Below are 22,322 nucleotides of genomic sequence, written 5' to 3'. Positions count from 1 at the left end.
TGTGCGAAGTGGCCGGAAAGGGGTAGTGGCCGGCAAACCGGTACGTTTACCCTATTTAAGTATGTTACTTTTACTCACAGCATTCTATCTACCTGAAATTGTTTCACCCAGCAATCTTTGCCTACCCAGTAAAGAACAGTAATTAGAAAAATACAGACCATTAGGTGTACCTATGTTTCATTGTGGTGGATCATAACCTATGTTCCAACATATTTGGTTTACAAACTTACTAGGCCTACACAACAATCTGAATAAGTACCTGAGTATTAATAATGGATGATTCATCAGATATATAACATAATTATGTGGAATAGGTACTATTCAGTGATAAGTACTTGCAATCTAAGTAAATCTATTAGGTAACTTATTAGATCATTCTGAAATTGTTTAGATTACCAGGAATTCATATTCCTAGGTAGTCGGTACTTATTTACTTATCTCCTGAGATACACAATATAAACATATTTCTACCAACTCCATCTAGTTCTCATGTAAACATGTACTTATCTATTCAGTCTTGAAACCAGAATGAAGAATATGCTTCAGGTTATTCATACTAAACTATGAATCCATTTAGCAAAATTGTATTCTTATTTGAATGAGCATTTCTATTATGTACTTAATTAATTAAAAAAAATAATCTTACAGCTAGCTCAATGTACTTTGATTCTCTAAGAGTGGTTATTATAAACATTACTTATTACTTGTATTCTTAATATTTGAAATGATTTTAAACAATTTTTCCACCGGGATGAAAATTGGCCGGACCATATTTTCATAAAATACTATGTTTCTACTTGAATAATTATTGTGTGTACTTGTGTGATTCACTAGTTTAATGATTCTCTATGGTTTTATTATGGGTTTAGCTACACTTGGTAAATTCAGGTATTTGAAGTATTGTTTATCATAAAAGAAAAAACATACTTAACAATTAGGCAGCAACAAAACCAACAAACATTTAAGGGACACCAGTGTTATACTTACTTGCTAGGTACTTGATACTAGGAACATTGTGTAAAATGTGGGATTGTATAAAATTCATTTCATCTTCAAACCACTTAGATGCTAAGCAGTTAGGTTTAGGCTGTGGGAGAGTAGGTTATTGAATTTTAGGGGAAAACGAGCTATCCTTTTGTATCTCATGTGTGGTGAATGTTATTGATGTATGTATGCTTAGTGAATCTAGGCTTCTTACTGATCTACATATGTGATAGGTATGATTGTGGTACTTACTTACCCACCTAAGTATGTAAAGTTTGTTTTATTGGAATTCAATAGGTATTTACTTACTACAATAACTAGTTATGTATCAGACAACAGAATAGAATTCATGTAATTATTCCTTTTATTCAATGGTTACATTGGCCATAACTTGTACCTGACTGACTGTGACTAAGACAATTCTTATATATTCAGCAAGTTAATGATAATTTATAATACTTAAAAACCTGCATTATACCCTTTTATTAATATAAATAAACATTGATTTTGCTTGAAAAAGATGTTAAGAATATTAAACAAAATTAATAAATAATAGGGTCAATGAGTCAGTTGGCGGCCTAGTTGAGCACCAACTTTACTTTTACTAAAGTTATCTACTTGTATGATTAAAATAAAATAAATACCTTCAATTAGGTAATTATACCAGTAGGGTCAATGTGTTGGATGGCGGCCATAGGAGCACTAACACAATTTTAATTTAACTGAAATATTTGGATAAGATAAAATAAATATTTTCAAAGTGAATATTCATGCAATTTTACTTTTGAAGGTTAAATGGATATCATTGGCTATATATTATTGACTGTGACCATGACAACTTTTACATATTAAGTGATTAGTAATAATTTATTATACTTATTATTCTCCTTTAATTCTGCTAATATAAATAATTATTGATTTGGGTTTGGATAAGATGTTGATAATATTAAACAAAATTTATAATTAGGGTCATTGAGGCGATTGGCGACCATAAGAGTGTCAACTGTATTCTATTCTAAATAAAATTTACTAAGTTTGAATAAGATAGGAAAATATTTTCATAATACATGAGTTACTTACTACCGATAAATAAATTGAAATGACTTCTTATCAGCTTGGGTAAAGGAAAGCAGTTGCTGAATTGGATTCTTCTTACAAACTGACCAATATACATACTATATACAGGAGGAGATGATGACAGTTAGTTATTAATAAGTAATGTTGAGCTTGACTGTGATGAAGTTAATTAGAGGCAGGGAAACCACCTCGAACAACTTGTAGGTACCATGGTAGACACAAGCCAGCATCGATAAAATATTAATTGTCACATAACTCTGAGATCTACAATATAGAGATACATTTGAGTGATTGCTCTTGACACAAGCTGAAATGGGAGGTAATAATTATATTTTAATTATGTCCATTATTGGAAAACATTGTACTGTGACGATATACATGAGTAGACTCAGGAAATATCCGTGTCGAAAATACAAGAGTAGGCTCAGGAACTATCCGTGCCGAATTACTTTTACACATTATGGATACATAAGTAGACTCAGGAAATATCCGTGTCGAATAAATGTATAAGTAGACTCAGGGAATATCCGTGTCGAAAATACAAGAGTAGGCTCAGGAACTATCCGTGCCGAATAACTATTACATATTATGGATACAGAAGTAGACTCAGGAAATATCCGTGTCGAATAAATGCTTAAGTAGGCTCAGGAGATATCCGTGCCGAATTGTGAAGCTGAATAAAATATTATTAACATCATCTGGATCCCAATCAATAGATCCTTTCCTAGGGACTGACTGAAAAAAAACAGTTTGAATAGAGCCAGTGGGCTAGAGAAGGTAGATGGGTCTGGTGGACGGATCTGGTCGTCCTTCATAGGGTGTGCGAGGCGGGGCGCACCTTCTATTCAAATTAAAAACCCTTTTTTTATATATATATAATATACATTTTTAAATCACTCTCAATTATGTATATTTTTTAAGAAATAACTATTGCTTGAGCTTTGTTCTGTTGTCCTAAAAATTAGATAAACTAGGGATTATGAACTAGGGTTCTAGGGATTAGTGCTAGGGTAGGGATTCTCTCAACCTCCTAAAAGAACTTGAGTTGCTTCGGCAATGTAGAGTCCTAACCGCTAGACTAGACGATCACGTATTGGCCAAACGAATAATGCAAAACATGTATACCGTTACAAAACTTCTCTTCAGTTCCGTTTCAGTTTAGTTAGGGCGAAAAATACGTCTTAAATAGGTAGGATAGAGTCTGAAGTTAACTACAGGGAGGGGGATAGTACAAATGATATGCCGTAGACCAGGATAGGGTGATCAGAATTATTAGAAACAGGATCGGGTTATTAGGAACGTTATTTTATTTGTGTTTTGCATTATTCAAAAACTTAAAAGGCTTTTAGCCACAATTGTTGCCGTGAAACGGAAGGAGATTGAGAGAAAACGTTAATACGAAAATCATATGTGTAGGCGTACAATAAAATAGGCATTTAGAGAAAAAAAAAACAATTAAAAAAATATAATGTGTACACTTAGGTAATACATTTTGTTTGAACCATTTAAAAGGTCAATAACTGGTAACTTTACCGTTTACAAAAAAAAAAAAACTTTGCATAATATTTGTATACTTGTATACATTTTGCTCGAAACATTTGAAGTGCCGATATGTGGTACTTTTACCCTACTGTATACAAATTTGTTGCATTCAAACTTAGTGTGCTTAAAATACGTGTAGGTTGCCTACAAATGCATTAGTAAAACAATCAAATAGGTTATAGGTAGCGTCCTGTCATTATTATTTTGGTAAAGACATGACATTGTGATTTAGAAGCTGCGCACACTTGACATGGTTCATTTATACCGATCTTACCATGGTGCACTTGAAACTGGTAGGTTTGGCGCATGGATGTTGCGTCATTTTCTGTAATTATTTCATTAAATTAATAAAGGATAAGGGGTACCTATAGTAAAATAAAGTAGGTACCTACTAAGTAAACGAGAATAAACTAGTAAGGTCAAAGACCGTTCGAAGTTAGCGTGGTAGGTAGCTATAAATAACAGATGTTTTGGTGAATGCAAACTTTAGTAAGTACCTAAGTACTTGTTTACCTATTTAATTTTTTCTACGACTACGATTGTCTAGGGAATAGATTTTTTGTAATTTATACATACATATACACATATTATAGGTAGATAGTAGACACATTTTAATAAGTGTCAGTTTCACAGCGGCGGATGAGATATATCTACTCATGGCAAATTTATTTTGATTGTGTGCATCCGATTTTAGGTTTAATTCCAAGTGTACTGTCTGTTTACTGTTATTTTATACTTCTACTTACCTTTAAATAAAAGGAAAATAAGGATACAACAGGAAGAAGTTAGCTAGCTGTATTTGATGTTCGAACCTGATTACCTGTAGATATCAATGATTAATTGCAGTTCAAGAGTTTTAACACAGGTGGCGCTGGTATACATATTAAAATATTTTGCATTGTATAATTTTCTTACTCATTTATTTAGGTAGTCCGTTATGTGGGTTTAATTAAACCATAAAGGAAGAGTGTTGTTATAGGTTTGGTGTATGTTTATATGCTGATATATTTATACTTTCAACGCTAGAGAACGGGGTGTAATGAGAATTAGTTATGTATGACAAATAAATTTTGCCAGCATAGAAAAGATAGGATTAGTGTTGGGTCTTATGTCAAGGTGACTTTTACCCACGATAGAAGGGGATTGGTGTCATGAATTTGGTATGGATGTACCTAGGTGAGTTCTAGGTACCTGACGTGTAGGTACCTTACGGACAAAGGAAAGGGCTGTTATAAGTTTAGCGAATATTATTGTTATGAGTTTTGTGGATTTTAGTAATAGTATATTCAGCTTTCGTGGGGTTAACTGAATATGTATATAGTTACCGCATTCGTGTCGACAAAATTAAAGACTGTTTTGTACAGGTTCAATAACCTTCATGTATGTACCTATTTAGTTAGGCAATGATAGGTAATGTTACTTCTTATTATAATGTCAGTGACAAACAGCTGTCCAGCTCCAGTGATTGTCACTAAGGTGTTTGTCACCGTGGTTAAAAGATTATGTAGTGGGATCAGTTGTCGGTGGCTGTTTGCCGATGCCGGAGGCACTGTTCGTGTGTTGGGTACAGTGGATATGTCACTCCTTTCGTTGTACCTACTTCAATGGCATGTATGTAGTAGGTATGCGTTTTGCTAATACGCAGGTATAGGTAATTAGGTATATAATTGGAACTAGGAGGGGGAAATCGATACCTAGCATGTGGAGAAAGAGAGGTTATGATATTATGATCTTATGTTTCTACATGTATGTAAATACTTAGCTGGCTACACTACCGAATGTTGTGGTGGATAGTGACCTTGACTACTGTCTCGAGTTCGATCCTCGGGGTTTTGTTGTTCAATGTGTGTTGTGGTGTTAAATTTATGTGCATGGAGATTGTGGAGGTGGCTCTCTGTTGTTGGGGAATTGGAGGAGGTTCGTGTCCTGCCGTGTATACCTAAATACAGGCTGCGCGTGAGTGCGTGCTAGCTACATATAGTATAGGTACTGGATTGCTAATTGCGTGTAGGTGCGATTGAGTATGGATTGATATTGTGAATAATGTGCACGACATTAGGGATATTATGAGATAGAGGAATGATAAGATTACGGTGTAAATAAAATGAGCTAGTGAAGGAAACTATGTTCGTATTTACATACTTACTTATATCTGATTTTATCAATGTGTTAAATTAGGGTGGCTTGGGTTCATCATCATCATCGGCCGTAACATCATTAGATTAAAAGTTACACACAAATAGGTATTCATAGGGTTACTTCAATGTCGTCATCACATATAGGGGGTGTTTAGGACTGTTCCCAGGAGAGGAAGCTGGAAGGCATAAGATAGTGGGGGTGAGCCTAGTGAATGTATGTTACAGTTCTTTAAAAATAGCTTGATTAGAATGACAGCTGTCAAATCCATACATTTTATTTGTCACTTCTTCGCTTTCAAGGGAAACCCAACTTTATTTAGCAGGCATAAGTCAAAGTCAAATGGTTTCATCATCAGCCAATAATCGTCCACTGCTGGACATAGGCCTCTCCCAAGGAGCGCCACAACACTCGGTCCTCGGCCTTCCTCATCCAACCATTACCCGCCACCCGCCTAGGGTCGTCGGTCCGGCGGGCAGGAGGGCGTCCCACGCTGCGTTTGCCTGTTCGTGGTCTCCACTTGAGAACTCGTCTACCCCAACGGTTATCGGTTCTTCGGCAGACATGACCAGCCCACTGCCACTTCAGCTTGCATATTTTGACAGCTATGTCGGTAATCAAATGGTTTAGTCGACGTAAAATTTTACAATTATTTGTCGATAGTCATCTACCAGGAAGATCTGTCAATCAAAGTGGTATATTTTAAAGGGCTCATGCTATATTTTATAAACTATAATATGTGTATTAGATTATAATGATGTGTTAGATTATGATGGCCAAGATTCATAATCATCGGGCGGTTCAACATAATATTAGGTAAATGTCACAGAATAGGTATCCTTAGGGCTGCTCCGATTTTATAATCATCATCATCATCATCAGTAGGGGGTGTTTACGAATAGGTGACATAAGAGAGTGGGGGTGTCTCTTAAAGTGAGTAAATATGGGCTGCTCCAATTTTATAATCATCATCATCATCATCAATAGGGGGTGTTTACGAATAAGTGAAATAAGAGAGTGGGGTGTCTCTTAAAGTGAGTAAATATGGACTGCTCCAATTTTATAATAATAATAATAATCATCATCAGTAGGGTGTGTTTAGGAATAGGTGACATATGAGAGTGGGGGTGTGTCTTAAAATTAGTAAATATGGTTTAAAAAATGTAGGAATGTTTATGAATGAGAGTGTAGTGAGGTGATTGAATTGAGTCGATCAATACTATAAAATAGGAAAGACGGTTGTGATGTGAATGTGGGTTAAGTATTGTTCTGTTGTTACACACGTGGGGGTGAGAGTATTCATCTACAGAAATAGATAAGAGCTTAGGTTATTTGACAATTTGAATGCATTTTGAATTTGACTGTCTTGGAGTGAACGAATGTGCCTAACTTACCTAAGTATTTCATCAACATAGATAAATATTTTAGAGTTGTTTAATTTTGGGGGTGATACACCATTTAAATCATTGGTACTCAACCTTTTTTATGTAAGGGCCACAAACACGTTTAAGTCATGGTACGCGGGCCGCAGGTTGAGTATAGCTGATTTAAATTCTCATTGCACTCCTTTAAATAACTAATTGATTTTGTAAAGGATTTTGGGTTAAACTAAAAGTTATGGATTGGAATAGGATTATTGTTATTATGATTAGTGATTAGGAGAGTGGATAAATTCTTAAATCAAGGGGGTGTGTTGTGTACTTACACAAGAGGGATAGTAAATAAGTTTCTACTTGGATTTAAGTTTAGGTACAGGTTATCTGAAGGTACAGTGACGATGGTCACACCGTGTAACCGTGTCATTTATTCATTGGCCCTGTAAATTTTATACTTTTGGGCGCGCTAATGTCGGTGACTATACTTTGGTATGGTAATGAAATGGAATGTAGTTTTGGAGTACTTCTTCCTATACTTAATAACTTTACCGTGATAGATTACATTTTATAATATATTTTTTTTTTGTGTGAAGGTGATAAGTGATGGTTTTAAATTCATACCTACTGCTGAACAATTCGGATAAACTACTGATAGGCATATAAGACATTTGCCGAGCTTCTATAAGGGGGCTATCAAATGAGTTATCTAGTAGCATTGCTTATTGGATAATGATATCTTTGTCGTTTTTATTGTCTCGACCGACTAAGACTTTCTGCGATGGTCTACAGTGCGGGCTTTCAACGATCTCATATTTGAGAAGGGAATAGTGTGACTTTGGATCTCAACTCAAATATTTTTCATTAATGAGTTATTATTGATTTGCATAAATCACAAAGACATTGAGGAGGAACTAATTTAAATGTCACTCAATGCGCCGATCGTTCTAAGAAAGTACTGTGAGACATATAGAGCGTCTGGTGAGCTTCTATAAGGGGGCTATCAGATGAGTTATTCATTAGGCTAAAAATACAAGCCTCTTGAATAATGATACTTTTGTCGCCTTCGCGGGAGTGCTGGTTTGGTGGGGCGATATTAATCTGCAGTGGGGGATTCGAAGTTGTTCCGTGTTCGAGGTAGCGAAGGGCACAACGACTGTTATCTCGAATACTTTGTTTACGCTTACCACTGGTTACAATTTTAGTGTGCCGTAATTTATTAATTAATATTTACGTAACTAAGCTATAATTAAGAAGTACTTCCAGAGATGCATTTCTTTTCGTTAAAAGTTTCGTTCAGTTATTTGTTTTTCTTATAAACTTTTATCCTGTTGTCACTATAGCTTACAGGTTACAGGTTTACATAAAGCTAGGTAGGTTTAGTAAATGCTGAAGGTGATAAGACCCAGGGATTCTTAAATTTACCTTACAAAATTCTGTTGATAAAAGTGTTGTGAAGGTGTTGAAGTGGAGTTAATCCAAGTAGAAAAGTAAAACGATTCGGGTAAACCACTGATAGGCACATAGGGCATTTGGTGAGCTTCTATAAGGGGGCTATCGAATGAGTTGTTCAACAGGACTACTGATAGTGTAAGCCTATTGGATAATGATACCTGTGTCGTAGATGGTGTCTGCTTGACTGGACATTCGGTGAGGATCTACAGTGAGGGCTCTAATCGATCACATATTTGAGAGGGGATATGGGTCTCAACTCAAGTATTTAGTTTAACTTTGTTACTTAGTTTCTTTTCTTAATTGCAAAGACATTGGGAAGGAAACAGTAAGCAATTCACCCAATGCATCGATCGTATGGAGAAATCACTGAGAAACATATAGGGCGTTTGATGAATTCTTATAAGAGAGTTATCAAATGAGTTACCTGATAGGATTGATTATGTGCACGCCTGTCGGGTAATGACACCTTTGTTGTCCACATTGGGTGCGCTGGTCGAGTGGGTGGCATCTATCTGCAGTAGGGGGCCTCGAACTCGTTGCATATTCGAGATAGCGAAGGGTACAGCGACTGTTACCTCGAATATTCTGTTTTTAATATTACTAAGTAACAATAAAACACTGGTTACAATACTATGAATTAAGTAAATTTAATATGAGAGTATTGGGGTTTATCACCTTCACTAAGATAGAGAGTTATCATTGTCTATCAAGTTAGGTAGGTAAATTTTTATCCAATTGCATTTCCTAAAAATTTAGGGGGTGGTTGTAACGAAACTTATTTGTATTGTAAGGTTCTGATATTAGTTTGTTATTTTCATGTACCGTTATTCATGTATAATGTATAAGTCTTAGATAGGTAAATTTTTATCCAATTGCATTTCCTAAAAATTTAGGGGGTGGTTGTAACGGAACATAGTCCGTCCGTAGCAGACTTATACATTATTACAATATTTATGTATAGATTGGCGAAATTTTTATTATAAGCAAAATAAGACTATACGCTGGTTGGAAAACACAACCATACCGCGATGTAGAAAATGCCACACTAGTGCCATCTAGTGGGTTAGACTCGATGACGCATTTCCTTATATGGTAATGTTCGGGGGGTGTTGTGTCGTTCGAATCGACAGATACCTAGAATAAGTACAAGTCTTATTGTTGACGCTTAGAGTTTAAAGAGATATCATACTAGATTCGGTTATATCATGTTTCAACCGTTTATACGGCTCTGTTAATTATTGTTTGATTATTGAAATGAATGACGTCATAGTGATAAGTTATTATTATGTGGATCAGATTTGCACAACACTAATTTACGCGACACTTTACGTACTACGCCTCCTTGACGCTCAACTGAGTATCTTTTAGTTCTAATTAATTGAATCAGGACTTAAAATTAGTAAATACTTACTAGTTAAATAATAATAATATTAATTATCAATAATTATAGAACAATAGTTCATCGGTTTATTACCTTAAAAATATTTAATAGTTGTGTTATTGTCTAGCTCAGTGGCGCCACCTGTAGTCTAGGATCTGAGGGATGGGGTTGAATCGATAAAGTTCGATGGATGAACCGGGAAAAAAGAAAAAAAAAAAGAGAGTCGATGGTCAGGAAAGGCTATAAATAGGATTCGGGAAGAAAACTCGCCCTTGGTCTTCTCGTGGAGTTTCGGGTGATAGGATGGAGCGTTTGCATATGGGAGTGATAGTGGAAGTGTATTTTATGGCGGGGTGGTTTTGCAGCTTCGACCGGCCGGCGGCGGCGCCTCAGGATCCTCAGCTAAGTGTCGATAATATTTTGTCATAACCACTATTTAGAGGTATCACAGCATATCTATACGTCACCCCATTCTTTATATTAGAATATCTATCTACTTACTTTGTTCTGGTTTCAAAATTAGAATATTTTTCATAACCTAAAAATCCAATTGTTCCCCATTATTTATTGTTAAGCTTCTTGGCCATTTTGAAATTGAAGACTGCTAGGGTACCTAGGCTTATTAGGAGAGACCCAAGGAAACCACCTTTTACTTCATCAATCAGCCTTAAAGATTCTATCACATAAAACAATCAATTTACAAGTATAAGTTCATTCAACTATGGGAAAATTACCCCACTTGTTTCATCAAGCTATGTTTGTTTACCTGGAAGGAATAAACTTAGTTACTTAAGTATATCAATATATTACAGATATTGAATAGTAAGTTCTATTGAGATGATGACTAATGACTCAAGTATTTAAGTATGTTACTTTTACTCACAGCATTCTATCTACCTGAAATTGTTTCACCCAGCAATCTTTGCCTACCCAGTAAAGAACAGTAATTAGAAAAATACAGACCATTAGGTGTACCTATGTTTCATTGTGGTGGATCATAACCTATGTTCCAACATATTTGGTTTACAAACTTACTAGGCCTACACAACAATCTGAATAAGTACCTGAGTATTAATAATGGATGATTCATCAGATATATAACATAATTATGTGGAATAGGTACTATTCAGTGATAAGTACTTGCAATCTAAGTAAATCTATTAGGTAACTTATTAGATCATTCTGAAATTGTTTAGATTACCAGGAATTCATATTCCTAGGTAGTCGGTACTTATTTACTTATCTCCTGAGATACACAATATAAACATATTTCTACCAACTCCATCTAGTTCTCATGTAAACATGTACTTATCTATTCAGTCTTGAAACCAGAATGAAGAATATGCTTCAGGTTATTCATACTAAACTATGAATCCATTTAGCAAAATTGTATTCTTATTTGAATGAGCATTTCTATTATGTACTTAATTAATTAAAAAAAATAATCTTACAGCTAGCTCAATGTACTTTGATTCTCTAAGAGTGGTTATTATAAACATTACTTATTACTTGTATTCTTAATATTTGAAATGATTTTAAACAATTTTTCCACCGGGATGAAAATTGGCCGGACCATATTTTCATAAAATACTATGTTTCTACTTGAATAATTATTGTGTGTACTTGTGTGATTCACTAGTTTAATGATTCTCTATGGTTTTATTATGGGTTTAGCTACACTTGGTAAATTCAGGTATTTGAAGTATTGTTTATCATAAAAGAAAAAACATACTTAACAATTAGGCAGCAACAAAACCAACAAACATTTAAGGGACACCAGTGTTATACTTACTTGCTAGGTACTTGATACTAGGAACATTGTGTAAAATGTGGGATTGTATAAAATTCATTTCATCTTCAAACCACTTAGATGCTAAGCAGTTAGGTTTAGGCTGTGGGAGAGTAGGTTATTGAATTTTAGGGGAAAACGAGCTATCCTTTTGTATCTCATGTGTGGTGAATGTTATTGATGTATGTATGCTTAGTGAATCTAGGCTTCTTACTGATCTACATATGTGATAGGTATGATTGTGGTACTTACTTACCCACCTAAGTATGTAAAGTTTGTTTTATTGGAATTCAATAGGTATTTACTTACTACAATAACTAGTTATGTATCAGACAACAGAATAGAATTCATGTAATTATTCCTTTTATTCAATGGTTACATTGGCCATAACTTGTACCTGACTGACTGTGACTAAGACAATTCTTATATATTCAGCAAGTTAATGATAATTTATAATACTTAAAAACCTGCATTATACCCTTTTATTAATATAAATAAACATTGATTTTGCTTGAAAAAGATGTTAAGAATATTAAACAAAATTAATAAATAATAGGGTCAATGAGTCAGTTGGCGGCCTAGTTGAGCACCAACTTTACTTTTACTAAAGTTATCTACTTGTATGATTAAAATAAAATAAATACCTTCAATTAGGTAATTATACCAGTAGGGTCAATGTGTTGGATGGCGGCCATAGGAGCACTAACACAATTTTAATTTAACTGAAATATTTGGATAAGATAAAATAAATATTTTCAAAGTGAATATTCATGCAATTTTACTTTTGAAGGTTAAATGGATATCATTGGCTATATATTATTGACTGTGACCATGACAACTTTTACATATTAAGTGATTAGTAATAATTTATTATACTTATTATTCTCCTTTAATTCTGCTAATATAAATAATTATTGATTTGGGTTTGGATAAGATGTTGATAATATTAAACAAAATTTATAATTAGGGTCATTGAGGCGATTGGCGACCATAAGAGTGTCAACTGTATTCTATTCTAAATAAAATTTACTAAGTTTGAATAAGATAGGAAAATATTTTCATAATACATGAGTTACTTACTACCGATAAATAAATTGAAATGACTTCTTATCAGCTTGGGTAAAGGAAAGCAGTTGCTGAATTGGATTCTTCTTACAAACTGACCAATATACATACTATATACAGGAGGAGATGATGACAGTTAGTTATTAATAAGTAATGTTGAGCTTGACTGTGATGAAGTTAATTAGAGGCAGGGAAACCACCTCGAACAACTTGTAGGTACCATGGTAGACACAAGCCAGCATCGATAAAATATTAATTGTCACATAACTCTGAGATCTACAATATAGAGATACATTTGAGTGATTGCTCTTGACACAAGCTGAAATGGGAGGTAATAATTATATTTTAATTATGTCCATTATTGGAAAACATTGTACTGTGACGATATACATGAGTAGACTCAGGAAATATCCGTGTCGAAAATACAAGAGTAGGCTCAGGAACTATCCGTGCCGAATTACTTTTACACATTATGGATACATAAGTAGACTCAGGAAATATCCGTGTCGAATAAATGTATAAGTAGACTCAGGGAATATCCGTGTCGAAAATACAAGAGTAGGCTCAGGAACTATCCGTGCCGAATAACTATTACATATTATGGATACAGAAGTAGACTCAGGAAATATCCGTGTCGAATAAATGCTTAAGTAGGCTCAGGAGATATCCGTGCCGAATTGTGAAGCTGAATAAAATATTATTAACATCATCTGGATCCCAATCAATAGATCCTTTCCTAGGGACTGACTGAAAAAAAAACAGTTTGAATAGAGCCAGTGGGCTAGAGAAGGTAGATGGGTCTGGTGGACGGATCTGGTCGTCCTTCATAGGGTGTGCGAGGCGGGGCGCACCTTCTATTCAAATTAAAAACCCTTTTTTTATATATATATAATATACATTTTTAAATCACTCTCAATTATGTATATTTTTTAAGAAATAACTATTGCTTGAGCTTTGTTCTGTTGTCCTAAAAATTAGATAAACTAGGGATTATGAACTAGGGTTCTAGGGATTAGTGCTAGGGTAGGGATTCTCTCAACCTCCTAAAAGAACTTGAGTTGCTTCGGCAATGTAGAGTCCTAACCGCTAGACTAGACGATCACGTATTGGCCAAACGAATAATGCAAAACATGTATACCGTTACAAAACTTCTCTTCAGTTCCGTTTCAGTTTAGTTAGGGCGAAAAATACGTCTTAAATAGGTAGGATAGAGTCTGAAGTTAACTACAGGGAGGGGGATAGTACAAATGATATGCCGTAGACCAGGATAGGGTGATCAGAATTATTAGAAACAGGATCGGGTTATTAGGAACGTTATTTTATTTGTGTTTTGCATTATTCAAAAACTTAAAAGGCTTTTAGCCACACGCTCAGTCCTTCCCGCCCGACGTAATCAATCACGAACCATTATTATTACTGGCCGCACGCGATATATTCCACATTAGTGTTGCCGCAACATCGATCGTGTATCGATTAATAATCGATTGCTTTGGCATCGAAATTGAACGAGTAAAACTATCGATGGTATAGATTATGAAATTACTTTTTAAATTTTCGTGTGTTCCTACTGAGTACGAATCGACAAAGTATAGTGATTGAATTATGTTGATTATATTGCAATTCTTAATGAATAGTGATAGGTACCATGTCTTCATTAATGATGGATCAAATCAAAGATATGAATCAGTGATTATAATTAAAACGTCTCTCGATCAATTCGGTATTTATTCGGTCATCAGACAACACTAGGTATTCAATATTATGACTGTGATCTTTTACTGAACAAAGACACTTTTATATTATTAGCCCAGCTGAACAAACTAGCCGTAAGGGTAATTATTTCTCGATTGTTATTGGACGACGATAAAATCTCGATCTGTTTGATGTCTTTTTTATTGATAAAACATGTTATGATGTAGGGAGCCATTTAGAGTAAACTGCCATCGATCGGTGCTGTTATAGGTGTTGGTATACCGTAATAAAGATGTACAGGGTGCCCAGCCGCAATGGCAGCTGTAGATTAATAGTTATATTTTACATTTACTGACAGTTTGACTGACTTGTTTACAATTTACAATGTGTCAAACTTGTAAAAAATTTGCTATCTGAAATGCTATAAATAAGATAATTATGTAGATAATATGGTTACTGAAACTGGTATTATTAACACTCAGATTATATGTCACAGTACCTGCCCACGGTTATCCGGTAATATTTTTATATAATATTTAAATAAGTTACAGTTCATTTGATACGTCATTCGAGGAGGCTCATTGGAGCACCCACAATCATTTGTTTGTTATATTTTCTTGTGTTTCTGCCAAAACGTCCGCGCCCTGAAGCCGCCAGAAGCATGTTAGCAACGCGCTGTTAAACAAAACTACACTAGCCTGCAAGAATAAGTATAGCACTTTTAAATCCTATTTATTGACAACAATAATAAGTTGTAGTTCCTAAAAAAGTATTGTATGTCAAAGGGTGGAGACGCAGCTCGTATTTGTAAGAAAAATCTAAAGTCCATACTATAAATTAATTGTACCTACGTCATTTCTTCTTCGCAAATTTTAAGAAGTCGCAAATTTCAAGAGGTATTTCAGAGTTACTTAGAATTTTATTGCCCATTAAGTGATTCACTTCCTTTTATACACAGATTGCAACACATACTCCTGAAAATAGATAAAAAATATAGTAAATTAATATATAATAAATAGTATCTTATGTATTTGTCAAGTAATTTCGAGTTTTAGTTGACTTCTTATTTTTGCAGGACAGTGTATTTCATAGCGCTATCTGCCACAGCACCACGCTTTCCAGTTAAATGAATATTTCTTATGTTTGCTGTCTGACGTGAATGCTTTGATACACTCCTTGATTTCGTTTTGGAAAGTATAAGTGAATTATTTTGTTGCACATTATATTGTACTGGTTCCTAGATAATATATGTACGGTGGCATGCGCCTTAAAGTATACAGGCGGAGTTTTTAAAATAGCGATCTCAAGCTCACATGCTGCTCAAGCACATCCATATAAACACCACTGCTACACACATCACACACAACACGTCCCCGGATTTATAACAGATGTAGCTGGTCCCTTCATCATCAGGGATCGCTATTTTAAAAACTCCGCCTGTATACTTTTAGGCGAAGGCGACCGTACATAAATATAATATTTTATGTTTAAATAAGCAGTCTTTTTGTTATTGATAAACATTTAGAGGATTCATTGTAGTACGAAAATGTATGTTACTTTGTTAAATAAATTGTGTGACATTTATATTATTTCAACAGATATTTTATTTATTTGGATAAAATGTTGCAAAATAATAATATTGTTAAAGTAAGTATTTACGTACCGCAGCCTTAGTAATCTTGCTACATAGTGCTAAAACATTCTTTAAAAGCTACACACTTGCTACGTAATGCTACAACTATGCTACGTAGTGCTACGAATCTTATATGTAATATTGCATACATTCTACGCAGTGCTACAAATTTACTACGTACGCTACGAACTAATTTTTGGGATGATAATACAAAGTTGTCACTAATCTAAAAACATAATTATATTGTGCATAGTGATTTTAGAAAGGCTTATTTAGCCTAAACGATACCTATACCTATACGATACGATAAAAAATGTTCAAACAAAAATTCTGTACTAATTTCACCCCTTTAGTGACCAATTAAGTAGAACCACACACAGCGTGAAAGTCTATTTTCTAGTGAACTCGGCAGGTTACACTCTAATTACAATTCCACCCTCAGAACAATTAATAACAGAGATGTTTATAATTGGTTCTCCCTAGTCTCTACGATCAGGATTTCTACATCGCTTGAAGTAGTTTTCATATATTTTTTATTTGCATTACGTTATGGCCATTACAATCATATTATTTTTGAATATACCTATAGGTACAGGCATCAGTCTTGATTGTTATAAGAAAAAAAGAAATTTCATTATTACACTGTAAAAAATCACCTCTGGGGTTTACAGTCGTAAGCATACACCTCTACAGTGGCGACAATGAAAAAGTTCCAGCTGTCATTGTCGTTTCATATCATCCATTTTACTGGAACTTTTTCATTACTCGTGACTCTTATGTAAGTACCTATGTATTAGTAGGATGCCAAAGGCTTCATCGTTTCTCCCAAACTTGTGTTCTAAGGTTCAGCCCATCGCCTGAAGCTTAATGCGTCTTGAGCAGGCCGCAATGCAGGCACTTGCACTTTTAGAATTAACTCCCCCGTTATATCGCCTCGGGCTAAATGAGGAAATTGCGCTTTGCCCTTTTTTCTTTCTAGTTATTTATTGCAATGTCTGGTTACATAATCGGTTTGATCTTATTTTTTAGTGTTTATTTTATAAATATTTTGGTTCTTTTACGGTTTTTGACGAAGGATACTTACTTCCTAACGGATAAGAGTGGATTGTTGAAGAGTATTATAGTGTTTTATCATATCTGTCTTGTATGTGTGATAAAAATGATGTCATCTCGGTCTTAAACCTAATTTCAGAGAGTGACAGCATAATTTATTCTTCAGATACTTTTTATTCAGGCATTGCGTTAAAGGATATTTTTTATATTGAGTTGGTATTTAATCTAGGTCATGAGTCTGGCTTTTTTTGTTCTTAGGTAAAAGATCTTATCCACGACGAGGCCAGACATGAATAAATATAAAAAAAGAACACTAATCTGTTTCCCAAACAAAGCGAGTTAATTAGATTCAATAATTAACGGGAAATGTTTATCAAAGAAATGCTAGTCCTTCCGAGTATTCGGAATTGTAAATTACGTTCTGAACGCACAATAAATAACATATAATTAACCGTAAATTCCAAGTAAATACTTGCCATGAGATAATAAACAAAAGTCTTTGATGTTTTCATCAGAAACCGAACAAAGTAAATGTGCTTATTTTAATGTTAGGTATTTTCATATTTAACTTTTGCTAAAGATTATTTTGTGATTCGAACTTATTCAGGATCAATGTCAATGATTAACTGCAAAGTTGTTACATTTTTTAACCGACTTCAAAAAAAGGAGGAGGTTCTCAATTCGTCGGGATCTTTTTTTTTTTTTTTATATTTTTTTTTATGTATGTTCACCGATTACTCCGCCGTTTATGGACCGATTTTGAAAATTCTTTTTTTGTTGTATTGGGTTGAGCTCCCAGGTGGTCCCATTTTTTTTTCAGAATTTTATCTCACCCCCAAGGGTGGGTAAAGGGGTAAAAACAGGGTATGAATTTCCATTTTGGGCACATATTAACCGATTCTAATGAAATTAAGAATGTAAATATAGTTCTTATAACAAAAAAATATGATGGTGACCTTGAGCTGATCTGATGATGGAAACGGAAGGCAGTCAGGGGAACTCCTCAACGGTATATAGCAACTACTTCGTGTTTAGGCTTGAATGATTCGTATTGATTAGTAGGACTTTTTGGTATCATTTGCACCTTACTTTTGATTGAAAAATATTGCAAATAAACTAAAAACTATAAAATAAAATAATAATTAAAAAAATTAAAAAACCGACTTCAAAAAAACCACTAAAATGTAAGAAATAATTTAAGGTTTACACAAATTCTACTCGTATGTGACAGTACAAATATACCTAAGCAGGAACTGTTCTTTTTTGAAGTTGGTGCCATATTTCTTCAGATTACTTTGTCACCGCACCAACATCAAAAGAGAACAGTTCCTGCTTAGGTATATTTGTACTGTCACATACGAGTAGAATTTGTGTAAACCTTAAATTATTTCTTACATTTTAGTGGTTTTTTTGAAGTCGGTTTTTTAATTTTTTTAATTATTAATTAACTCTGGAAGGAATTGCTATATGCCTGTAATCTTAATAATATGATTGATTATTTTATATATATTACATTCTTAATTTTTAATTGGACTTGCATAATATGATTGATCTATATATTATAATATGTACCTATTGACCTAGCTTATTCGACGTATCTACTTATCACTTAGTTTATCCTGTGCGTTAAAGGGCTTTGCCGTGGGAATTCCGGGATAAAAATATATGTAATATACCTACTACATAATTTACGCTTTAAGCGATAAGACCGCCATTTTTGTACATACGTGTTAGTATTTAAGCTAAATAAGTTTATTTTATGTGTGTGTACAAATAAAGAATATTATATCTATCTACATATACCTACTAAACATAATAATATATATAATGAAGGGTTCTCAGAATAATAAATAATAAATGTAGAGGTATACGTATCTGGAAGAGGAAGAGCGGAGTCTCCTGGCACAGGCGTTTCCAACGCCTAAAAGGAGGCTTCAACTTACTAGTTATTAAGAAATCTTTGTTAAAGACAATAAACAATTTTTGTATTTTGTATTTGTATTTGTACGTATCTACATGCAATACGGAATTGAAATTCAAAGCTACATGAAATGTACTCATAGGTAGATTTTAAAAAATAAATCCAGTTTTACTTTATTAATACTGTTTCAATTAATAATAATAAGTTATACGTAAAAACCATTGGCGAAAGATCCATACAATATCTAACAACTTCATTTTAAAAGTTTTACTTCATTTACATACGTATGTATTTGTATAATTTAGTGAAGAAGTACTTTGACAAAACGATTCGACAATTTACAATTTTTTTTCAATCCCTTCAAAAAAACCTTTCTATTCTATTAAAAAAATATATAAAATAAGATTAGGTACTTAATATTTTCTGTTCTAAGATTATTTAATTTAGATTCTAAAATTGTTTAATTTAGAGCTTTTCCATCTGAAATACATGAAAAGTTATTTCCTAGTTCAGATCAGCATTTTAAACTACCTTTAGCATTAAGAGTTGACCTATTATTGTAAATGACATTTTGCATTAAGTATTTTTTGAACAAATATTCTATTCTAAAAAATATATTCTATTCTATTCTATCCACAGCAAAAAAAACACACTAATACAATAATATGTAAATTCATATAATATTTTGCATACAGAGAGCGTAATATAAAGCCTGGATTTACTGCATTAATCATAACGTTAACCACATGCATAATCGCCACATCTAAATGAGTTTTTTATCTTAGTCATATTATAAACGGGAAAACTTTACAAAGCGGTTTTTTTAATGGGCTAGGTCACAGTTAAAATAGTGTTTTGTCTTCGGATCTAGTTTGAATACAAGTCGGGGATTGTCAGTTTCACGGTGTCAGTGATTATGTTATTCTCTTGTGCCAATTTCTCCATAGTCAGTTATCTGACCGACAGGGACTGATTTATAAATAAAATGTCATCTCCATATAAAATTCATGACATATGTATCAAAAGACTGTCGCGCTTATAAAAAAATGGCTAACTAAGAGGGGAGATAGAAATGAGAAAGCCAGGGTTTAGCTCGACACAAATTTATTTAAAAGGTCAAGTGTGGGTTAGGCCTACACTACACGATCAGTCAGTTTTCAGTTGGTACGGATAGGGACTCCCCTGAGTCGAAGAGTATCGGCGTGGAATCCCGATAACGCGACCGGCGTGGAAGTCCTCTTCTCCAGTGGCCAGGTAGGTAGGCAGGCAGGTCACGTGGCCGTTGCGTGCGCGTGGCGTGTAGCTCGGCTGCGCGGCGTGGATAGCAACACGGAGGTAGGGGGTTGCCGAACCAGCACGGAGAGGGCGAGCCGTAGAAGCCACGTAGCAGACCCGTGTAGTCGGTAAACCGTACCGTGGACGTAAGCGTGGACCTTGGAGTAGTAGCGTGGACCTTGGACCCTGGAAAAGATGGAAATCCAACGCATCAGTACACCGTTATCGTCTAGGTTCCACATACCGTCATCAAGATCTACAGCAGAGTACCTAATCTAGCTTGATTGAGGCGGCAGTGGAAACCAGAACGGAATACCTAATATTAATTAAATAAAAAATAGAAACAATTAGGAAGGGCCGAAAGCGGTACACTAGCTGCAGCATAATTTGGAATAAAACTACGTTAATGCATTTAGGCAAGCTAGCGTAATTAAAATAAAAGAAATATAAAAGCTGATGATGATGGAATGTCTAAAATAGTCTAAATGATAATGCGTAATTGCATGTCCGCCATCTTGGCTGCTATAAGTGCGCAGTTAGTTAAGCTAGCTAACGCGTAAGCAAGCGAATAAAACAAGAAAGGAAGCTACGTTAAACAAATTTAAATTAACACTTTTAAAATACAGTAGTACACGTTTAAAACACAAATAGGGCCCTAAAATGAGCTAAGCAAGTCTGATCGCACTTACCCGATATTGGGGAAGACACGCACAAGGTACCACTGGTAAGGTCTAGGTCATTCGACACTTTAGAGCGGGCTAGGCACCTAGAGGACTGCCGTGAGGTAGGGTCACGCGCAGTCGATGCCGTAGCCCGTGGACGAATGATCGAGAGCCAGTGGTCACCGAGTGGGGCTGCCGCGATAGTGGGGACACGAACAAAAGACCGCTTCGCTGTCTAGGGATGGGAACACGTCGATAATTTGAAGAATTATCGACGTTGATAATAAAGTTATCGATAAAGTCGATACTTTTAAAAAGGGAATTTACAATTAAATTATGAAGTTATTTACTAATATGTAAGTTATTTATTTAGAAGAAATAAATAACGTTACATTACCCCCCTTTCTGCCCAAGGATTTTGACCTCCTAAAAGTCAAAATCCGCAGCTTAACTAATACTTCTTCATAACTAAAAGAAACTACATACACATTCATACTTCTCTTGCAAAAATCTTTCATACTTTCAATCATAATAAGCCTTATCAAACATTTAGAGAATAATAAGGCCACCTTACACTCAAAGAGGCAGCAAATATAATAATTTACTTACTCAAGTAGAATCATTATTTAAAAAGAAAATATTCTAAACTGAGGGTAGAATTGTAAAAAAAAGTAAACGATTTTAATAGTTAAAAGTCCAGTCAATACATTAAAAAAAGGGATATAACTACGGTAGATGTCAATAGGTTTAAATTAGTAAAAAAAATGATTATATCCGAAAATCTAAAACTATAGCGTATAGCGTCATTTTTAAAACTACTGTGTGATCAGGTTTACTTAACTCATTGATTCCGTTCTGTTACAAAATCAATTAAAGTAGACAGTTTTACTCAAGTACACAGTAAATTAAATAAGCAAAGCATAAAAGATGCAGCTGAAAACAAAATGCAACTATTGTACTGTGTTAAGTAACAATAAAATTTAAGGAAACAATCAAATAGTTATTTTAAACAGAAAATATTATCGATATCGATAGTTTTAAATTTATCACGGAACTAGATTAGAAACACAGTACCACAGTTACGACGTGTAGCAGTAATAAAATAAATTGGCAAAAAGAAGTCTTTACAAGTTGCACGCACACAAAACAAGCTACGTTACCAACCAAGAAATGACTGACCGTTAGAACCACGTGGAGGGCGCCAGTGTCGCGCTTATAAAAAAATGGCTAACTAAGAGGGGAGATAGAAATGAGAAAGCCAGGGTTTAGCTCGACACAAATTTA

The 22,322-nt window shown here is 34.3% G+C and overlaps 1 long non-coding RNA gene across 1 annotated transcript; it reads right to left on the bottom strand.

Annotated features, from left to right (window-relative positions):
* Nucleotides 1-20,188: 20,188 nt before the first annotated feature.
* Nucleotides 20,189-21,918, bottom strand: LOC125490231. The gene is made up of 2 exons (XR_007267556.1): nucleotides 21,066-21,918; nucleotides 20,189-20,562 (listed from the first exon to the last, which is right to left on the bottom strand). It is a non-coding gene; the product is annotated as an uncharacterized LOC125490231 (long non-coding RNA).
* Nucleotides 21,919-22,322: the final 404 nt, after the last annotated feature.

Source organism: Plutella xylostella, chromosome 21 (genome assembly GCF_932276165.1).
Source record: "Plutella xylostella chromosome 21, ilPluXylo3.1, whole genome shotgun sequence".
Taxonomy (NCBI): Eukaryota; Metazoa; Arthropoda; class Insecta; order Lepidoptera; family Plutellidae; genus Plutella; species Plutella xylostella.
Note: the sequence above shows the minus strand (reverse complement) of the source record. Positions and strands in the feature narration are given on the sequence as shown.